Source organism: Amblyomma mixtum, chromosome 7 (genome assembly GCF_055824585.1).
Source record: "Amblyomma mixtum isolate Tamu chromosome 7, ASM5582458v1, whole genome shotgun sequence".
Lineage (NCBI taxonomy): Eukaryota > Metazoa > Arthropoda > Arachnida > Ixodida > Ixodidae > Amblyomma > Amblyomma mixtum.
This window is the reverse complement of record NC_143018.1, coordinates 94,160,169-94,166,168: the sequence shown is the minus strand read 5'-3', so window position 1 is coordinate 94,166,168 and position 6,000 is coordinate 94,160,169.

The window sequence follows — 6,000 nt, the reverse complement described above, 5'->3', positions numbered from 1 at the left end:
ACGGACCCTAAACTGAATATTAAAAATTTTCTATAGTTATTCTTAGCTAATAAATTAATTGAACGGGATTTCAAAAGTACTCTGAGGAGCGCCACACGACGGGACGCAATACGTTGTTCGAGTCACCTTGTTCAGTTGCGCTACATCTTGTTTAATCCTTGGTTTAAATTACATGAAAGGCCCTGTATAGCGGCAGAAGTCATGGCCGTTATTCACTTTGTAACGTGATCGCATAGACGTCCCTGGTGCTTTTTGTTTTCAATCCAGCCAAATGAGACAGCATTTTTTTTAATGCTGATCTCATTACGTTAGGCATATCCATTATGCAAGCCGAAATATGCCCCCGACAAGTTTCTAGTTGAAAGCTCCAGCTTAGCGGCGCTAATCATTAGGAGTTCATGGGGAAACCGCCAACACGATGTGTTTCAACCGAGAGTCAGCAACAATTTTCTCCACGTCTTCTTTCAACCTTGTTGAATGTCGGAGGGCAAAAAAAATCGCTGTGGCTTAGCTTGGTTAAGCCCGGTAATTGCGAAAGCAATATCCGTACCTACGCCATGGTACAGCTGGTAGTGTAGCTGGTTTTGGTGCTTGTGGTTAGACTTGTGGTGATGCATCGGTTATACAATCCAATCCAATACAAACCAATTCAATCCAATCCATTCCATTCCAATCTAATCCAATCCACTCATATCCAATCCAATCCAATCGAATCCAATCCAATGTAATCTACTATAATGTAACGTAATCCAGTCCAATCCAATCTAATGTGATCCAATCTAATCCAACTAATGCAATCAAGGTCAAATGAAGGTCAATGGTGGTCACCGCCGCGGCACGATGGTGGTCACCGTGCAAAGTGCTAGTAGTATTGCTTTCGCAATAAAACAGGGAGGCCTATATTCTAGGGGGGCCAACACGAAGGGAATCTGTCGATTCTCAAAAAATTTCATGCTGAGATAAAAAAAGAATTGGCTGGCGGTTTAGCACTGCTAAGCACGAAATGTGCGAAAGAGTTTTTTGCAAGTGGACAGCCCCGCCATGTATCTGAATGCGCAGTGGACAGCACCGTCATGTATCTGAATGCGCAATTGAGGTGTCTAGTGACCTAGGGAGGCGGTTATGCGCGTCTTCGGCATTTTCAACGTCAATGACAATTTACCCAATGTACCCCGCAGCCTATGCTCCAGTGCCGCGTTTCTGAAGCAATATTTTCAACGCCAACGCGTATTGCTCTAGTGCCGTGTTTCTGCCACAACACTGTCGACGCTAACGCAAGCAGCACACATCTCTCTGCCACTACCACCACATAACTCAACGCGCGAATATTAGTTTGATAGTAGTATTAGTTGATGAAGAAGACGATGTGCAATGAACAGCGGGGGAGCGTGCTGCAGTTTAATACTAGACGGGATCCCCTGTGTCGATAGCCTTTGTTTCTTTCATGGTTTTTATTTACATGGTTATGGTCAGAAAGGATATATATAAATATGTGTGTTTGTATACACACAAAGGGAAAACTATTTACAGAGCACCTAGGTAGGAGCTACGTGGCACAAACATGATGCAAAACTTATTACAAATAAAAGGCCGGTAACGATGTGCAGCGCATCTGGAGAGGAAACCAATCCGGTAAAAAGTCCAATTCTTTGTAAATGTCCGTTACCTGCAGCAACACTCGACGAAAATGAATCCTTCGGCGAAACAACAGTTTCAACGTTGCGGTCTTGCATGCGCTTTTTCCAAAGGCTATGAAGTCCAATCAGAAGAATCATATCATAGGGTTTCGAGTCAGGTGCGGAAACAGGAATTTAGGAGAAATCTTTCTGTAGCTTCCTCTGCAACACATCCCAAAACAAAAAACCCGAGAGATCTCGTGCACTGGCCAGCGATGCTGATGTGTTCGCGCCGCCAGCTGTTCGAATCCCAGTTGCGGAAATATTATTTTTTTTATGGTTTACCCTCAAGTTCAAGCATCACACAAACCGGTTTGCCGGTTTGACCTATTGAACATGTGCTTTCGCAGTCAAAGAAAGAGGACAATCGGTGAAAACCATTTTCGATGTTTTTCTGACATGTGCGTTAGGAAACAGTTCTCCTAACATTCGGTACAGATCTTTGGCCTGAAAAACGGCGCATGGTATTCTACGTCAAAACGCGATCGTGCACATGCGCGATGATGACTAAGAAGATGTAAATATAAACGTAATGCCCTTGACCGCTGCCGGAGACTAGACAAGGTTTGGTATTCAAATCATTGGCCGCATGAACGATGCTGCGATAGCGAGGCAGAAAGGCGCCTTCACTTTCCGTGTCCCTCGTGTGCAGATTGTAAACAGCCTCTCATTTTCTTTCTTGCCGTTTGTTATAGAGAAGTAGTGTCGTTTTTCATTATGCAAATATTTGTCCAAAATTGCTGGACATGACGTTTGGGGGGGGGGGGGGGGGGCTAAGTGCCAGTTAATGCCTCGAGCCACTCGACTAGGTGTTTTTTATTCCCACCGAAAGATGCATGACGTTGATCATGTTGATGTTGATGATGTTGAAGTGTTGATCACCAACACTTCTGAATTGCTGGTATCACACCCACTCAACTATAAAATGCTTACCTAAACCGTTTGATGGTTTATCTGATGCTGTACCTTCTTTCAAAAGTGCGGTGACGATCACTTTCATGACACAGTGTCGGTTAAACGGACATTCCGCAAATCTTTCAAAACAGTTCTCCACATCGATCTGCACAATGGCTTACGGTCTGTCCAAAGCATATCTGCATGTGAAAAAAAAGCTTCGCGCCGCGGCTTGTTGAAAACCTCTGCGCATTAGTTATTTGATAACGCCGCATCAAGTCTCAACATAAACCAAAATTAGGCAAAATAAGGATGCTGTAAAGAGTAGAAACACGAGCGTTCCCCTACATCTGAAATTTTAATGCGAAATCATTACCAGTCCCTTTGCGACAAAAAGACAGGGGCGTGTTTGCGTTAGTATGTGTGTGTGTTTGTGCTTGCATATGGTACAGAAAATCCCAGCGACGGGAAGCAAATAGTGTGACGTCCCCAAGCAGCTGTATAATACACGATAAGGCCGAGCATCGCCACTCACACAGTTCTGGACATGCCATTCGTCTATATACATGGTGTCCCAACTAACTTGGACCAAGATGTTTTATAAAAACTAGGCGCTCTTCACAACTGAAATCGCGTGGATGTTGCTATGGTTTACCTAAGGCTACAGTACCATGTTTTTCGCTCCTCCTATTTGAATAATTAGTTTAGATAAATAGTGTTAAATTTTTAAATATAGCTTGAAACGTTCAGGCATAAATAGGAAAGTTGTGGAAGGCCACAAATATTGTCCAACCCAGGCACTTCCAACGATATAGACCGTTTTTATAGAACGTGGCCGTTTTTATTCGGGAAAAACGAAAGCCTGAGGAGTTTAAAATATGCAACGTAACAGCGCGCTCCGCGCGCCCGGGTGCGCCGCGATTACAGCGCTCTCATCCGTGCTTTGTAAAAACCATCACCCGCATCGCACCTTTCGTGCTGCCTAACACAGAGAGCTTGCAACCAAGCTCTGCATTGTGCTTGGTTCCAAGATAAGGGCCAGTAGGTACGGGCGGCAGTTGAAAGAAAGCACGGCTCCCGTTCCTGCGGCGACAATTGCGCTCTCACGTTAGCATAATGCATGCGTAGGAACGATGACACTCTCATGGGTTAATTTAGGGGCAAGATCCCAACAAGCAAAGACGCATATAGAAAGCCTCATAACGCCGTGTGAATTCCGCTGAAGAAGCGTGCTGACGTCCTCTGCCGCTAAGAGTTTATTCTTAAAATGATTTTTTTCTTTCTCGTCGTCTCAGTCTTTAGGCTTTATTGAAAGCCTTTATCGGAACACTCGGTATATTCTACATCTCGCGAAAGGAGATTTCCTGGATGAGATGAAAAAGCAAGATATAAATTGTCTCAGAAACGCCTCAGCCGTAAGGCCCCGCTGGCGCGGTTTTTAGATACGTTTTTAATCCTCGACACACGTGCTGGGTAATAAGGAAAGATGCAAGCAATCGTACAACAACATGCGATAGCACATGTTTCCCTGACTCCCTGTCGCTTAGTGGACGCTAACATTCATGCCCTTCAACGCTAAAACAGGCTCACCAGTGCTCCGTATTTCGTTCTTCGCCCTCAATAAAGATGTTGCGATCGCGGACTACGTAGACCGTCCTCATTTTCCGCATGCCACGTGCGCAGCGTGCAAGCATTCTCTTCCTTATATTTATATCGCTTGTTTTAGAGCGAGCGCCGTTAGCGCCTCAGCTACCGAGATCGTGACTTCCTCGTCATCCGTAGAGAGAAGTCGAAACGCAAGAGGGGGAGAGCTTAAGGGCAAGACGGGGAACGGGTTCTTCTTGCGCTGCGGATTAGAAGAGAAGAAGGTCAAACTACAAAAAGTCAAAAGAAAAGCGCCTCGCTCATAGCCCCGCGGCCGTTCTTATCTTTTTTTTTAATTTGCATATCTTCTTCTGCCTCCTCGGCGCGTGGCTTGCGCCTGCACGTGTTGCAAGGCTTGCCAGCGGGCAACGCAACGTTCCCTCTTTCAGGCGCTAGCGGAAGCCTGGAATGTTCCTGATCTCTAAACGATACAGTCCCCCCCCCCCCACTTCCGGTTGTGCAGCGTCAAAGGCAACAAAAGGAACCTTCGAGAAGGTGTCTGCTCTAATGACCAGGTAGAAGGGTGAGAGAGTGGATGTACTGTGAAAGTTTTAACCACAAAATGCTTCTCTACCCGGTTGTCAGAGCGCCGCGGCCAAAAAGGAGGGAGAACCCAGAAGCAAACCTAAACTAACGGTTATGTTTGTTTGTATGTTTGTTCTTTTTATTGTTATGCATGTTCCCATCATCGCAGTTGTAAACCAATATGTCCCCCCGTTATGTAATGCCTTCGGGCCTTTAAGGAAACAATAAATGAACTGAAATGAAACTGTTCAAACTTTCTGTTCATCCCCTGCGCCTACATGCTGCGCCGACGCCGGAGCAGCGCATGCGTGAACCACATTGCCTCTAGAAAGTGTTACACCGGTTACTGCGCATGCGCGTGCCCAGCAGCTCGTCGCAGACCCTGACTGAACACTTAGGCGCGTCGCAGCAACCACATTATACTCGGAACAACTTTCTGTTTAGCTTAAACGTCTCTCTCCCTCGTGAGCGCGTGATAAGAGCGAATTTCTGGATTCCCGGCGCCTCATCCTCGCAGCCTCTACTGCAGAGCCACAATAACTGTCCCCTAGCATAGCCCAAGAAATTCCTGTAGCAATAGATACCACAAATGTCCGCTCCCCCTACTCAAAATAAATATACAAAATTGAAAGAATGGACGCGTCACTGCAATCACGTAAGTCTAAGCTACTGCTGAATCGATCATGTAAGCGTTTTCGAAATCATGACGCCTTATTGATCACTGCTGCGCAAGGCAGTTCTGGGTCGCCAATTCAAGGGCCACCTGCAAGCTTTGCAGGTGGCCCTTGTAGGTAGGACTCAGGTAGGACTCATAACTTTTCGCTTGAGGCTGCTACTAAACAGTACTCTGAGAAGCACGAGTGAGGGTTGCTTGTATCCGCGACGTTGACAGCACGTGACGAAGAAAGAGCACATGGTTGAGCGAAGTTCCGCTCACTCTGTCAGCAGACATGTCGTTTCAGGGCGCTTGGCACAACTGCCAAACAAGGGATATTGTTTTTTAGGCGTAGCCTCCTTTACCCACATTTCTTACACTGAACACACTTTCCAGAGTGGAAGGGACAGTCTTGCATTAAAAGACAGAATCTAAGGACATTCCATCGCGTCGACGGTGCCGAACAACATTATTACAACAGAGCATTACAGCATTATTATTGAAGTTTCTTCCGTATCACCAGCGCTCTAGTAGTCGATCAATATTTTTGCAGTTTATTTGATCAGCTACCAATTGACGGTGATGGATTTTATTGGCGCAACAACA